The sequence below is a fragment of the Zootoca vivipara genome, chromosome 6, assembly GCF_963506605.1.
Source record: "Zootoca vivipara chromosome 6, rZooViv1.1, whole genome shotgun sequence".
NCBI lineage: Eukaryota > Metazoa > Chordata > Lepidosauria > Squamata > Lacertidae > Zootoca > Zootoca vivipara.
Genome location: NC_083281.1, coordinates 49,620,113 through 49,634,841, shown reverse-complemented (window position 1 = coordinate 49,634,841; position 14,729 = coordinate 49,620,113).

Sequence of the window (14,729 nt, the reverse complement as noted above, 5' to 3'; positions counted from 1 at the left end):
AGATATACGACCCAGCGTATAAGACGACCCCCGACTTTTGAGAATATTTTCCTGGATTAAAAAGTAGTCTTATACACAGGAAAATACAGTATTTGTTTTTATCACAAATTTAAAAAAAGAAGGAAAGAAGAAGAAAATAACTATCGGCTCTCGTTATGGGTACAATAAAATTCATCTTATGAATCCATCATTGTGAATCCAATATATTCATCTAAATGTAAACATATAAAGCAAGCAAATCTCCAGACTGGTGTTAATAAGAAATATGTTAAGAGGGTAGTAAGGTCCTCAAACCATTGAATAGGTGGGCATTTATCCTTCTACGCTTGAAGTATAAGTTCCTTAGCAACCATAAGGGTTCGTAAAATCCACTTTTGTTGTCCTGCCATTAATCCTCATGCTAGAGGTGTACAGTTTAAAAGCACATGAACACCTGCAAATGTCAAGGATTTCTCCAGTACAAAATTGATAAGGACACCAGCTTCAGACCAAAAAGAATATATCATTGAGCATGCCTGCAACAAGGGATTATCAGCATTACACCCTCAGCATCTCTCTCTATTAAATAGTGCCTTCCCGTGAAACATTAATTTTTTTTCTGGATCAGTCTCAATTTTAAATCTTATTTTTTTTGCAAATGCAGTTGGGAGATATATAAAGAAATAGCACAAAGTGCATATATTATCCATGGCAAAATATTCATCTTAGGTGGTCTGTCCCCAATTACTAAATCTAAGTGATGCCCATCTTTCCAAATTACCAGAAATCTCCATTATCAACCTATTTAGCTCATTTCAATCATTTGAGAAATATCTTTTGGAACTGAAATGCCTAGGTATCCCCAAAAAGGGGAAAAACAAAAAGGTTGTTACCCCAGTGAGAGAGGGGGAGAAGGAAGCAGGTGGGGGACAGAAAGAGAATGAGATTGAAGATAACATGTTGGGAATACAGTGGGGGGGGGAGGGGGGAGGGCTGAACAAAGTTTAAACCGGGACAGAGCAGGAGTGGGGTGAGGAGGAATTGGGGTGATTTTTATAGGTGGATAAAACAAGGTTTGAACTCAGAAAGTATTAAGGAGCTGGCTGAAATCTCTGGAGACATCGATTCCAAGGAAAGGGGGTAGATTTAGTTTCGAGGGTGGGAATAAAAAGGGGGAAAAGATTTCAAAAATTAATTATGAATATTTTTGGGTAGAAACTATTGGGTAATAAAGGTAAAGAGAAGTATGAAGGGTAAACGGTTAAAAAGAAGTTTTAAATTGGGAGAAAGAATGTAATTTTAGATTTGGAAACTGCAACAACTAGTTATTAATAAGGAACTCAAGAAGGGGAAATGAGGAAGTCCGAAATGTCTAGACTAGAAATTGGATAATGTGATTATGTCTTTTTTTGTTTTTTCTTTATATTTTTCTTCCACTTTTCTATATAAAATGAATAAGAATAAGGTCATGAATTGGGAGATAGGACGTAATTCTATGATGTTTAGCTAAGATCTGGAAATGGTAAGAGTTAATTATCAACAAGGATTGTAAGAAGGGGAAGTGAAGAAGTTTGAAGAGATAAGGTGTGATAATATTGTTATTTTTGTTTTTTGTATTTTTGTATTTCTTTTAAAAAAATTCTTTTTATCCTTTTCCTTTTTTTCTTTATGTAAAACTCAATAAAAATTATTTATATATATATATAAATGAAATGCCTAGGTATGCTATGACATTTTGGGCCCCAACAAAATCACCACTGTGTAAAATCTTGCCTGGCTCCTGGAGAACTCAGAAGCTTGCCACACTTTTGTGGCATTTTGGTTGGTCCCAATAAACAAATACATTGCCAAACAGCAGATTTCATTATTTGTTGAATGGATGTGTGCTGCCACCGAGAGGCTCAATCTGAACCTAACAGCTACACTTAACTGATAATTAACTATGCATCATCGAAGTGGCAGTCATTTTCTTTTCTTTCTTTCTTTCTTTCTTTCTTTCTTTCTTTCTTTCTTTCTTTCTTTCTTTCTTTCTTTCTTTTGTTGCAGTACTCATTTATTACATTCAGATAAATGGCCATGATAAAATTAGGAAAATGGTGAAACTATTGAGCCATAGAAATCTGAGGAAAATTTATCTAGTACAGTATTGCGACAGAAGCAGTTTGTATGAAAATGTGGATTCACAGAGGTTGCTACTGTAAAAACAGAATTGATAAGACATGCCCTTTCTCCCAAAGTTCCTTTTCTAAAAATCTTTTCCAGCTGATTTTCTTTATACATCCAAACTAAGTACAGATGGACGTATTTATGTGAAATTGTAGTGGCAGTCATTTTCTGTTCAGGAGCAATACATTTAATCAACCAAAAAAGCTCTTCTGGGAAATCAGTATAAGATTTTGGATTGTTATTGGTCTTGAGCCTCTTTGAGGGATTTAAGACTAGGAACAAAAGTTGCTATGTGGACTAGAGTCAGGGCTGGATTAAGACCTTTGGACAGAGCTGCAGCTACAGAGGGGGAGGGGGGCTAGCTGGGTTTTTTGCCCCAGGTGAAGCCTTCAGAGGGACATCATTGAGGCGAAATAAAGCCTAGTTTCGCCCCTGCCTTGGATGCCCTTAGCACTTAAAAGTGCTCGGTCTTCTTTAGGATTTAAGCATGCCAGTGCTAATCTTTATGTTCCCCCAAGCTTGGTGAAACATCCCTCCTGTGTGTGGGTGATGCTGTTTCAGTTGCATAAGCAACAAAACCCACAGCACAAACGTGAGGAGGAGTCATTATCATGTTTTCTCCAGTTTTCTTTTTAATGTTTAAACTTGTCTTGTCCTGTCCTGATGCTGTCAGGGTCTGACTCTGAATCTGTGACAGTCAGGGGAAGAGGCTGTGGGCTTTACACAGCAGTGTTAGCCAGCATGCTGGTAGTGTTGGTGGATCTGTACATAAGTATCTTTACTTCAAAGAGCAGAGGAACTGCATATATGTAGTAGGCAGCAGTGTTTAGCACTGCCTTGTGTCTGGAGACAATAAACACTTTTATTACTTTGAACTGTGTAGGAGAGGACCTTTCCCCCTTAACTGGGGACTCTGGAAGAAGCTGTTCCACTGGGGGCAGGAAACCTCTGAAGACTCTGCTGGGGCTCCGCACATTCTGCTGATATCTCACACTGACTGGGGTGTGGTGAGCTACCAACTGATTTCCACAGGTCACCAACATGCTTCATCTCGGTCAGAAGCGAGTTCCACAGGATGAGTTCTAGAGAACCAAATGATGCTTTCGCACTGCACATGGTATTTCATAATAGCATCAGGTGATGGTGGGGGCGAATGGTAAGAATCAGGATCCCAGTTGGTGTAGAATAGGGTGACCCATCCCATTTTGCCCCCCGAGGTGAAAGGAGAAGGTGCTGCCCTCCTGCACATGGGCTGCCTTGCTTCCTGGGGTTGCGCAGCTGCACTTTCCAGGTTCTTGTGAGATTTCGCTGCCACAGCCACTTCTCTGGCACCAGTGGGAGGGACCCCATGGAGATGCCTCTTGGATTCTGCTACCTGAGGCAGCTGCCTCACTCTACCTCATGGATGGCTGTGAAGGAAGAATTCAACTCTTTCCTCCTCTACTGCAGTTGATCCTGCCAACGGAGGGATGGGGTGGAATGTCCTCTGGTTTGCAAATAGAAAAGGATTTTCTTCTGGACTGCACATGTCTGAGTCAGAGAGGCCTGTGCATCTTTTTAAAATATATGGCTGGAACAATGCATGTTCAAGGACAGTGAAATACATTGCCAGGTCTGCTCCATCTGGACAAGATTTCCTCAGACAACAACAAGTTCTGCCAGACCCAGATGTACTATCTGCATAAGCAATAGCTTGGCACAAAAACAGTTGATGCCTGCACACTGAGGGTACACCCTTGGGACAGGCCCTACCAAATGGGAGAAGGAGGCAGCCAACCACAGATGGCTGGTGTGAGTGTGGGTGGCAGTGGCAGCAGTCCCTCGCCAGATAGTTCTCCTTAGTCTCCTGTCTATTCCCAACCTTTTCAGCTAGTGCCTTGGCTGCACTGCTTGCTTACTGCTGGCCCAGGCTTGCTGGCTATCTCACTTTCCCAATATGTCACACAGACAGCACTGTTTGGGAAAGGTCCCTGAGGCTAGGGTGGCCATGTTGCCTACGATTCAGAGGACAGTCTGTAAAGTCTGCTACTTGAAGTCCTGTTTAAAGTGAAAGAACCCTGTGAAAGGAGACCTGGGTGGAATCTACAAACATACCGGTATAAAAAATGCTGTGAAAATACTTTAAAAAAACATTTTGAAAAATACATTGGAACATTCATAGAATTTTGCATCGCTCAGTGTTGCCACTTAGTGTTACATCTTTAAAGGTAAAGGGACCCCTGACCATTAGGTCCAGTCGTGACCGACTCTGGGGTTGCGCGCTCATCTCGCATTATTGGCCGAGGGAGCCGGCGTACAGCTTCCAGGTCATGTGGCCAGCATGACAAAGCCACTTCTGGTGAACCAGAGTAGCACACGGAAACGCCGTTTACCTTCCCGCTGTAGCGGTACCTATTTATCTACTTGCACTCTGACGTGCTTTCAAACTGCTAGGTTGGCAGGAGCAATGGGAGCTCACCCCATCGCGGGGATTCGAACCACCGACCTTCTGATCGGCAAGCCTAGGCTCTGTGGTTTAACAAACAGCGCCACCTGCGTCCCCTTTACAACATCTTTACCTCACATTTAAAACACATCTTTACAACACATTTAAAACGTTTTATTTGCAGCTGTATAGCTGAGTCCCTGCAGGGGCCTTGAACTTGCCCATCCACAGTTATCACCTGGACAGAACACTGAGCAGGCACACAGGTAACCAAATCACAGCCCTCCTCACTATGCTTATACAGTAGCAACAAAATTCTCTATATTCTTAAGGTCCTGGTTGTTCCAAGCTCTGATATACAGTAACCTTCCTCTCTGTTTTTCATTTGTATGGTGGCTCCTTTCCACAGCTGTGTGCACATTATACATTCGAAGAACACTCTTTTCCCCAAGGGCTTCTGGGCAATGTAGTTTGTTAAGGGTTGCTGAGAATTTTAACTGTGGCAGGATAACTACAGTGCCCAGAACCCTTTGAGGGAAGGACTGTGTTTTGAATGTGTTCTAAAGGTATTGTGTGTTGGCAGCCTAATAAGAATGGTGTCAATAATTCTCACCTCTTCCAAAGTGACCTTCTCTTTGGATTTAGCAACCTTCTGGCCTTACTAGGTTGAAAATGGCATAAATATACACATTAAAAATATTAACTACAGAACATCATTCAGAAGAACTATGTAATTCAACAAAAGGTCAGGTTTTTTTTTGCAATGAAACAGTACCTGAGGCTGTTTCCCCTGCCCTTCCAAAGTTGTTGAGACTTGTGAAGTTTCCAGCACCTACCTATCTGGGTGTATTTTATGAAGTCTCCTACCTGGAGATGCCGAGGGTTGAACCTTGGACATTTTGCAGGCAAAGCAGATGGTGTCTCATGGAACTACAGTCCTCCTAAACTTGGGAAGGATGAGTTTTCTACTGCATATAAAAGGAGTTTGGGGTGGCCTCCCTCTGGAAATGTTGCTTAATGAAGAACACCTTTATTAGAGAAACAGAGAGGTAAAAATGAAGACAGCTGTTGCAGCAAGCCGGTAGACAGAACAGCAGGTGCCTCAACGTTCTGACACAGTGTCAAGATGGTGGAGGAGGAATAATGCAGGTGGGTTGTCAAGATAACTGTGGCCCACCCTCCTGGGTTACATCACTTGCTACTGGCATAAAAATTGCCAGCCAGAGGTGTCAAGTGGGGGAATTAGGAGTAGTAGGAGAGATACCGGTAGGTGTGGTGTGAGAGGCTATGTTGGAGATCAGCCCCTTTGGGTAACTTTGAAATAATTATTTAAAAAAAGAGTTGATGGTCTTGATCTGAGTCGTACGTTGAATGAGGCAGGGTCATCTTTGCCAAAATGATGCTTTTGGATTAGGATTGGCTGAGTGGTGCAGTGTCGAAAAACAGGAAGTTGACAGAAGTGCCCCTGTTAAATTCAATGAAATATAAAATGTGTGTGGACCAGGAAAGAGTGTGTGGCTTTGAGATTTTGGGAAGGATTTTTTAAAAAAAAAAAAACACTCACTTGAGATTTTCAGGGGAGGGCTGTGGCCCAGTGGACCAGCCTTCACTAATGTTAAGATATCTGTTTAAAATGTAGTACCGTAATTCCTTTTAAATTTGCATGCATCACTATATGCAAACTTTATGTGACACATTTGACCTCATTTTTTATTGGTGATGAGTGTATAAGTGGCTGCCTTAAGGACAAGTGATAGGCTGCATCCAGTCTGGTAATTCAGAAGTTTGTGCAGGCCTGGTGTTTCTCCCTTTCTTCTTTACTTGCTGGGAAGATGCTGCTACCGGTAATTGAGCTTGGGACCTTGGGGTGGGCAACAAAGACTCCTGCTGCAATAATGGAATCAATTCCAGCAAACCCTTGTGATGTAGATCTCCAGGGGGAGTAGAGCTTAAAATGAAATCAATTGGAAAGATGTATATGGAGCATCATACACACCATATACATTAGCTGATGGTGGCTTCTGTTAATTCCATTATCTTTGAGTGAGGCTTGATTGCATCAGCTGGCAAACTGCCATGTTTTAAGCGGGACCAGAAATGTCCTGGGACACGATCTCCAATGCGCCCGCAAAAAGAAGCTCCACTAGTAGTGTTTTCTCCTTCTGGGCAGTGATATGGATTGGGCCCAGAGGGAGAGGCCAAATGAATGGGCAATGGTGGCAGGTGAGAGTATTGGATTAAGATCAAGGGAGACTACCGGTAGGGTTCAAATCCCTGCTCAGCCATGAAACTCTCTGGGTGACCTTGGGGTCAGTCGGAGTCTCTTAGCCTAACCTACCTCACAGGGTTGTTGTGAGGATAAAATGGGGAGGAAGAGAACCATGTATGCCACCTTGAGCTCCTTGGAGGAAAGGCAGAATAAAATGCAATTAAGCAAATAAATAAATTCAGAGAGTAGGATTTGCACAGAGAGCACCTTATACAGGGGGCCCAATGTTTGGAGAAGGCATGGACCCAATAGACAATCTTTTGCCAATCTGGTGCCCTCTAGATGTTTTGAACTACAGTTCCCACCCACCATAGCTGCCAAGTTTTCCCTTTTCTCGCGAGGAAGCCTATTCAGCATAAGGGAAAATCCCTGTAAAAAAGGGATAACTTGGCAGCTATGCCACCCACCCCAGCCAGCATAGCCCTGCCTCCCTTTTTACATTACATTCCTTTTTCCGTGTCTCTTCTTAGATCATAAACCTATGGGCATAGCTGCCAAGTTTTCCCTTTTCTCGCGAGGAAGCCTATTCAGCATAATGGAAAATCCCTTTAAAAAAGGGATAACTTGGCAGCTATGCCTATGGGTAGGGTCTGTTTATTCATGTACCTACTTCAGATTATGCTTGCAAAAAGCTCGAATCCAAAGCTAGGGTTACAGAATGCTCCTAGAGCACCAGTGTCACCCCTCTCTTCCAGACCCAGCTCCATGTTTTGGGGGTCCTCTACAGCTGCCTCAGTATGCCAAGTAGTGACGCCAGACCTGTGGTCTTCTTTCAAGACTTTCCTCCTAACCCATCATTTCCATGAAATTTTGGGCAGAACTCCTTAGTTCTTATCCCATGCTGAAATGCAGCAGAAAAACATGTCGGTCTGGATGATACTTGTGAGTCCCCTCCAAACCTGTGATCCTTTGTATGTGACATTAGAACCTCTGGGAGGAAACCTGGTGAACCTGTCATTCTAGTTCCTTTGCTAAGGTAATGTCCTTAGCTGGCCAGTTAAGTCCTTCCATCAGCATCTCTAAGAGAGAGCTATGCCACTTAGTGACAACTAAGTGATGGTCCAGAAGAAGAAGAAGAAGAAGAAGAAGAAGAAGAAGAAGAAGAAGAAGAAGAAGAAGAAGAGGAGGAGGAGGAGGAGTAGGAGGAGTAGGAGGAGTTTGGATTTGATATCCCACTTTATCACTACCCGAAGGAGTCTCAAAGCGGCTAACATTCTCCTTTCCCTTCCTCCCCCACAACAAACCCTCTGTTAGGTGAGTGGGGCTGAGAGACTTCAAAGAAGTGTGACTAGCCCAAGGTCACCCAGCAGCTGCATGTGGAGGGGCGGAGATGCGAACCTAGTTCCCCAGATTACGAAGGATACAGATTTTCTCCACCCTACTCACCTGCCTGGATGCCACATCACCCTAGGATGAAGAACAACAGGCCAAAGGCTATGTGTGTGAGTCTTTGGAAGATGCTGGAAGTTGGGAAACACAGAGGCATGTCTGCTCAGTGCTGGACCCAAAGCTGTTTCTTGGAGTTTCCCTGAAAACCTAATGGTGAAACAAGACCGGGGGATATTAAATGCTTTGGGCCCCTCCACCCTATGCTCAGGTTGTACATATGTGTAAATGAAGCCATAAAGACACCACGGATTCCATTTACTGTACATTCATTCCAAGGAAACCAAACCCTGGACTAGTGCCATGACTCCTGGAATCTCACACTGCTTGGAGATTGGGGTGTGTAAGGGGGACTCCCTACCGGGAGCCAGCCCCCATCATCCTAACGTCCACCTCATCAAGTACAGAGAGCACCAGTGGTTCTGAAGCAGCCAGAGGGGGAGGAAGAGACTCGGAGGGGGAGAGAAATCAGAGTGAGGAACAATGGGAAAGCTCGGAGGCGGAGGGATGCAGGCAGACGCTTGGGGATACTGCAGAACCAGGGAACCTTCCGGCGCCAGAAATGAGGAGAGCACCGCAACGCAGGTCAAGGGGGCGGCATTTTGGAGTGCCCAGGCTACTTTGCTGGCATAGGAACAGACGTACGCCATTGTCGGATTCTGATTCGGGATGAGGGGTCATGTTTTAAGCTGTCTCTACACTGTAAATAGATAGCACAATAAACTTTTTTGAAGACAAACTGGACTCAGGCGGAGTTACTCTAGAGTAGCCACGACAACCCTCTGACAGGGTGGCATGCAACAATATTTTGCAATGTTCTGCTACTTTCTCACAGGGATTTCTCAACTGCTTTGTTAGCTGTGCTCCCTTCCCAGCATTTCTTAATGGTCTCATCTGATCTCCTGCCCAGGGAATAGTGTTCTCTCTTGATCTGGAATACACTTTATTGTGCCCAAGGGTGTGAGGTGGGATGCTTCAGCCACGCCCTCCGAATTCTAGCTTTGCCCACACTGTTCCTGGGGGTGGGAAGCAGCTAGAAACAGGTTTGCAAGGCAAGTTAGCACATGAGAAGAGCAAGGAGGGTACCCAAATGAGTTGGCTGCAAATGTAAAGCCAACTTCGGCATGCTTCAAAAGTGATTGCCAGTGCTGCCAACTTTTTCTGGCAGGCTCATCCTCCTGTTCCTTGAACAGCACCCTTATATGAAAATATTAGTGCAGGTTTGTGGTTTTAAGCCTGTGGGCCACATTCCTGTCAGGGAAGCCTTCTGGGGGCCACATGCAAGTGGTGGGGCAGTGTCAGATGCAAAAGCAGGAGCAGCAATGAGTGAAAATGTTTATCTTTGTACAGCAGGGTTGTTATAGTTTTTCTGCACACACCTCTATTCCACACACACACACACACACACACACACACACACACACACACACACATCTCCGAAGCCATAGTCGTTTTCTTCTGTCACCCACAGCTACTATTAATACATTTCCACTGACTGAGAGGCTTCTTAGATGCTTCTGCCCATTTCCTCTAGCCCAGGCGTGGCCAACTTCCAAGAGACAGCGATCTACTCACAGAGTTAAAAACTGGCAGTGATCTACCCCCCTTTTTGGGGTTCAGGTCAAAGTTGTTGAGCCTTTTTTTAAAAGAAGGAAAGCCCTGTTTTGGGGGGTTCATGTAAAAGTTGTTGAGCTTCTTTAGGGAAGCAAGCGATGTTGAGCTTTGTTTTTTTAAAGGAAGGAAAGCCCTGTTTTTTGTGGTTCAGGTCATTTTAGGGGTGCAGGACAAAGATGCTGAGCTTTTTTTAGGGCAGCCAAAGTTTTTTAGCTTCTTTGGGGGGGAGCCACTGATCTACCGGTGATCTACCACAAACGTCCAGTGATCTACCGGTAGATCACGATCTACCTGTTGGACATGCCTGCTCTAGCCAATCAAAATAACCACCACCAGCAGGCCCCACCCAGTCTTCAGCATCTCCCTCCATAGCTGCCAAGTTATCCCTTTTTTTAAGGGATTTTCCCTTATGCTGAATAGGCTTCCTCGCGAGAAAAGGGAAAACTTGGCAGCTATGTCTCCCTCACATGGAAATGGTTCCAAGAGTTAGAACAGGCATCCCCAAACTGTGGCCCTCCAGATGTTTTGGCCCACAACTCCCATGATCCCTAGCTAACAGGACCAGTGGTCAGGGATGATGGGAATTGTAGTCTGAAACATCTGGAGGGCCAAAGTTTGGGGATGCCTGAGTTAGAATCATAGAATCACAGAATTGTGGAGTTGGAAAGGACCCTGGGGGTCATCTAGTCCAACCCCCAGCAGTGCAGGAATCTCAACATGTGGAGTGGGGATGCCTGCCAAATCACTGCTGGAAGGGTATTTCACGGCATGGGACCAGTGCCCCTAAATGTCTGACTTCTAATTGAAACCATTTGAGCTTCTAGAACATGGGAAACAACAGACAGCGCTCCTCCACATCTCAGTGATGGGGTGGGATATAAAGGCTCAAATGAGAACAGTCTTGATGGTTAAAAAGTCCCATTCAAGGGGAAATGAATGTTTTATATTTTTTGAGAGTTGGGTAGTAGGTTTGAAGTAGGTTGCAAATGTTACCATGTGAAAAACTTGAAAGCAAATTCTGGTGCTCTTTGCAAATTTGAGGCCACATGGCTCACAGCAAAAGATGGACCTTTGGCTGTCCCCAATGAATCCACTAATGGTAGCTGTAGATTTAATAGTCACCTTCTTGCACAAAAAATCTTACTCAATAGACCTATTGCCCTGCATATGGTATGTACACTTTGTCCCTCTTGTTTGTTGACCAACATAGCACTGAATTTCTCCTGTTGGTTTGCTGGTTTTGTCAGGACTGGATTCCATTCCACTGTTACCACATGGTTTATGACTGACTAAATCCAAAGCTAGGAGGAACTGATTTGGGCTTTGTTGTTTGTTTGGATAGCAATTTGGGCCACTTGATTTCGGCCTAGTTTTCACTAACCTTTCTCAGGACTGTACCATTCAGCATAGAGCTGTGGGGGGGGGGAGGGAAATGGGACCGTTTTACTGCATTTCTCCAGGATGGGGAGAGGCCACCAGCTGTATTGACAACCTTCCCACCATTTTGCATTCTTTACCACAATGCCTCAGAACTACAATCATTACAGGGTGTTGTGTTTGTGTCTGTGGGGGGAAATGGTGGCTTCCACAAATAATGATGAGGATGATAATGATGACAAACAAGAGCTTCCAGAAATGTGTGATAGGACTGGGCAGGCCTGGCATCAGAAGCTGGTACTCAACACTACTCTGTCACCAACCCAGAGTGCCACCTCTCAGTGCTGGAGGTTGGGTGAATGTGACTAGCTCCTCCTTTTTTTGATTTTCCCCACACAATACCTCTGGGAATCTGACATGGCATCACGCCAGAACAATGCTTTTTTAAGGCTCTAAGGGCTTAGCAGGTGAATTGAAATGGCAGGTGTCAGCAAAATCACTGCTTGCCAGCTTGACCGGGTTGTTTTTGCTCTTGCTGCTCCCACCTGCCGCCACCAAGGCAAAGGGAGGGTGATGGGTCCACCTGGTTAAGGGCTGACCAAGGGCCAGGAATGGGTGGATCCCTCAAATGTAGTTTCTCTCAGGCTCATTTTCCAATCTTAAATTCAGTCCTCCACCCTTCCAGATCAATTTGCAATTAAAAACAGTCCCCATGAAAATTTACTAGCTTTCGGACTACAACTCCAGCATCCAAACACGGAGAAGCCTAAAGACAGAGACTTTGGATGAAAGCAATCATGCTTAGCACAAGCTGAGCCAAAGGGTTATGGTGCAAGGAAATTCAAATCAGTTTTCCGTGTTTCCAGCACCAGCTTATATCCTGGTTTGGAGAACAGCACGAGTCAGCTCTTAGGCTACATAATGAAGATTGCATACATGCACTTGTTTGAAACTTGGAGTTGATGAGCTAATAAATACTTGATTGAGGAAAAAACCTCAATGTCTCATGCTGAGCAGTCTCTAAATTCAACCACAGCTGAAAAGACAAACATCTTTCCTCATTAGCTGCTTCTAAGTTCAGTGGTTTCCAACCATCTCATTTTTTTCCCAATCAGTAGTTTCACCACATCTAGTCAGGGGAAGAGTCTTCCCAGAAGCCATATGTCAGCCAATCAGTTCCAGCTAACAGGATGTGAGTTTTAGTCTAAAACAACTTGAGGGTACCAGGTTGGCAAAGTCTGCCATATGGTAACCTGTTCCGACAAACATTAACGGCAGTTGTTTCTCCTCTAGATCAGACTGAAGTCAGGAGTTCCTATATAAGAGAATATGAGTAAGTCCTTGCAGCAAGTTGACACATCATGGAATGATCCTGACCAGTCTTTCACCTTTTCCGGGATGCTCTCTTCCATTGTCCCCTGCCCCAGATTTTCCATCCCTAGCTTAGGGAGTTTTTCTCTCCATTTTTCCTATTAGATGAATTCCATTTCTTTCATTAGATTAACAGAGTAAACCTTTCTTAAATTGTCTAGAAAGATTCCCTTATTATTTTTTAAATTAAAAAGACTAGCTTTTAAAAATTACATACATCTAGCACCACCTTAGAAGAGGCTTTCTCATATCTCTTTGGCCCACCCTACATTTCAGTGTGGTTTGCCCTCCCCTCCCCTTTCACAAAGAATCAGCATGGGGGCCCTGCCCTAAGCTAGATCTTTTATTTATTTTATTTATTATAGCATATCTATCCCACCTGTCCTCCAAGCAGCTCAAGGTAGCGCATGTGGCTCTCCCTCTCCTTATTTTATCCATGCAACAACACTGTGAGGTAAAGTTAGGTTGAGAACAGTGACTCATCCAAGGTCATCCAGTGAGCTACAAGGTTGAGGGAAGCTTTGAACCCTGCTGTCCCAGGTCCTAGTCTGACACTTTTACCATACTGGCTCTTCTAAGGCCTGCTCCCTGTTCTGTCTTTGGCAGAGGCCACATTGGTAACAAGCAAGGCCTTTGGGGCTGAGGTAAATTGAATATTCAAAGACCAGTGCCTGCCTGCCTGCCTGCCAGTCTGCCAAATACAAATTAGGGCGTGCTTACTCTGTTCTTATGTTGCAGTTTCACCTCTGACTCCACTAACAATGGCATAGCTCTTGCTCAACTCAAGATAGAGTCTTGTCATTTAAAAGTTTTTTTTTCTCAGCAAGGGCCTTCTGGGTTGATTAGTAGCTATCAGTGACCCGTTCAAGGCACAGTCACATGACAGAGTGTGGTTTAGCTGTTTACCCCACAGGAGGAATTGGACAAAAAAAAAAAAAAAGCAAAAAGAAAGAAAAAGAAAAAGAAACAAAAAAGAGGAACAGATTCCACTTTATCTGTTGCTAGTTAAACACAAAGCAGCTCAGCAAGCAGATTATGAAATAAGTCACATGCATAGAATGAATGAATGAATATTATTTCATTTTCCTGTTATATGAAATGCTTGGATTGGGGAGGAAATGGTGGCGTTTGGGGGCAGGAATAGAACTGGGAGAGATGTGGGTGGGGAAAAACCCATCTGGCTTCCAGGAAACAGTACAGAACTGATTACGGATGGGTTTACACTCCTACACTGTGATCAGGCACACATAAATATGATAAACTGATGTCAGTGGTATTTAGGTGCATCCTACTTTTTTGAGTCGCACCCAGAGCTGACTTTACCATAAGGTAGAATGCAGCTCCTTTATCAAGTAGAAATCCAATTTCGCTACTCTGACAATAACAGAAAAGTCCTTGCACCTGTATATGGAAGGGAGGGGGAACCACAGGTCTGGGGGTACGTGTGTCAAATACTGTACATAACTCCAAGCCTCTGCATCTGCCCCCTGGGGATCTTCCCACCCTTTAGTGCCTTTGCCAGGCTGAAATGTGTCCTTGAACCCAGATGCCTTTTGCTTGCCTCCCAAACAGCCCAATACATTCAGTATTCGCAGAATGCTGAATGTCAGCTGGGAAAGAAAAAAAATGAGGCCCCCGCCGGCCCGGCCCACTTTAAGCTCCTTAAATCTTGTTATAGCGTCCTGAGCAGGAGCACTTCTGTTACGGCAGGGATGGGGCACCAGTGCCCCCCACCCACAATATGCTGGTATCCTCCAACACCTCCTAGCCAGCATGGTCCATGATCAAGAGGACTGGCAGCTGCAAAGCTGGGCACCCACCGGGTCCTGATCCTTGCACTACGAGACGAGTGGGTGGACATTGCAAAACAAAGCGCGTTGCACCCGTCCTCGCTTGTAAAGTTGCAGCATATGCAACTCTTATGCTTTGAGACGGAGTGGATCTTCTCGATCTGCGATTGGTCTTCCCCGGCCGCGGGGAAGAAAGGGGGGTCGTGTTTTCTTCAACGTCTTGTTTTTGTGTGTGTTTTCTTTCAATCGACATCTCCGCTTTCAACTTCCCGTACTGAACTCGAGGGTAGGGAAGGAATAGGAGGAGCGCCGGAACGCCTAGTTCTCTCTCATTGGCTATTAAACAGCCGGT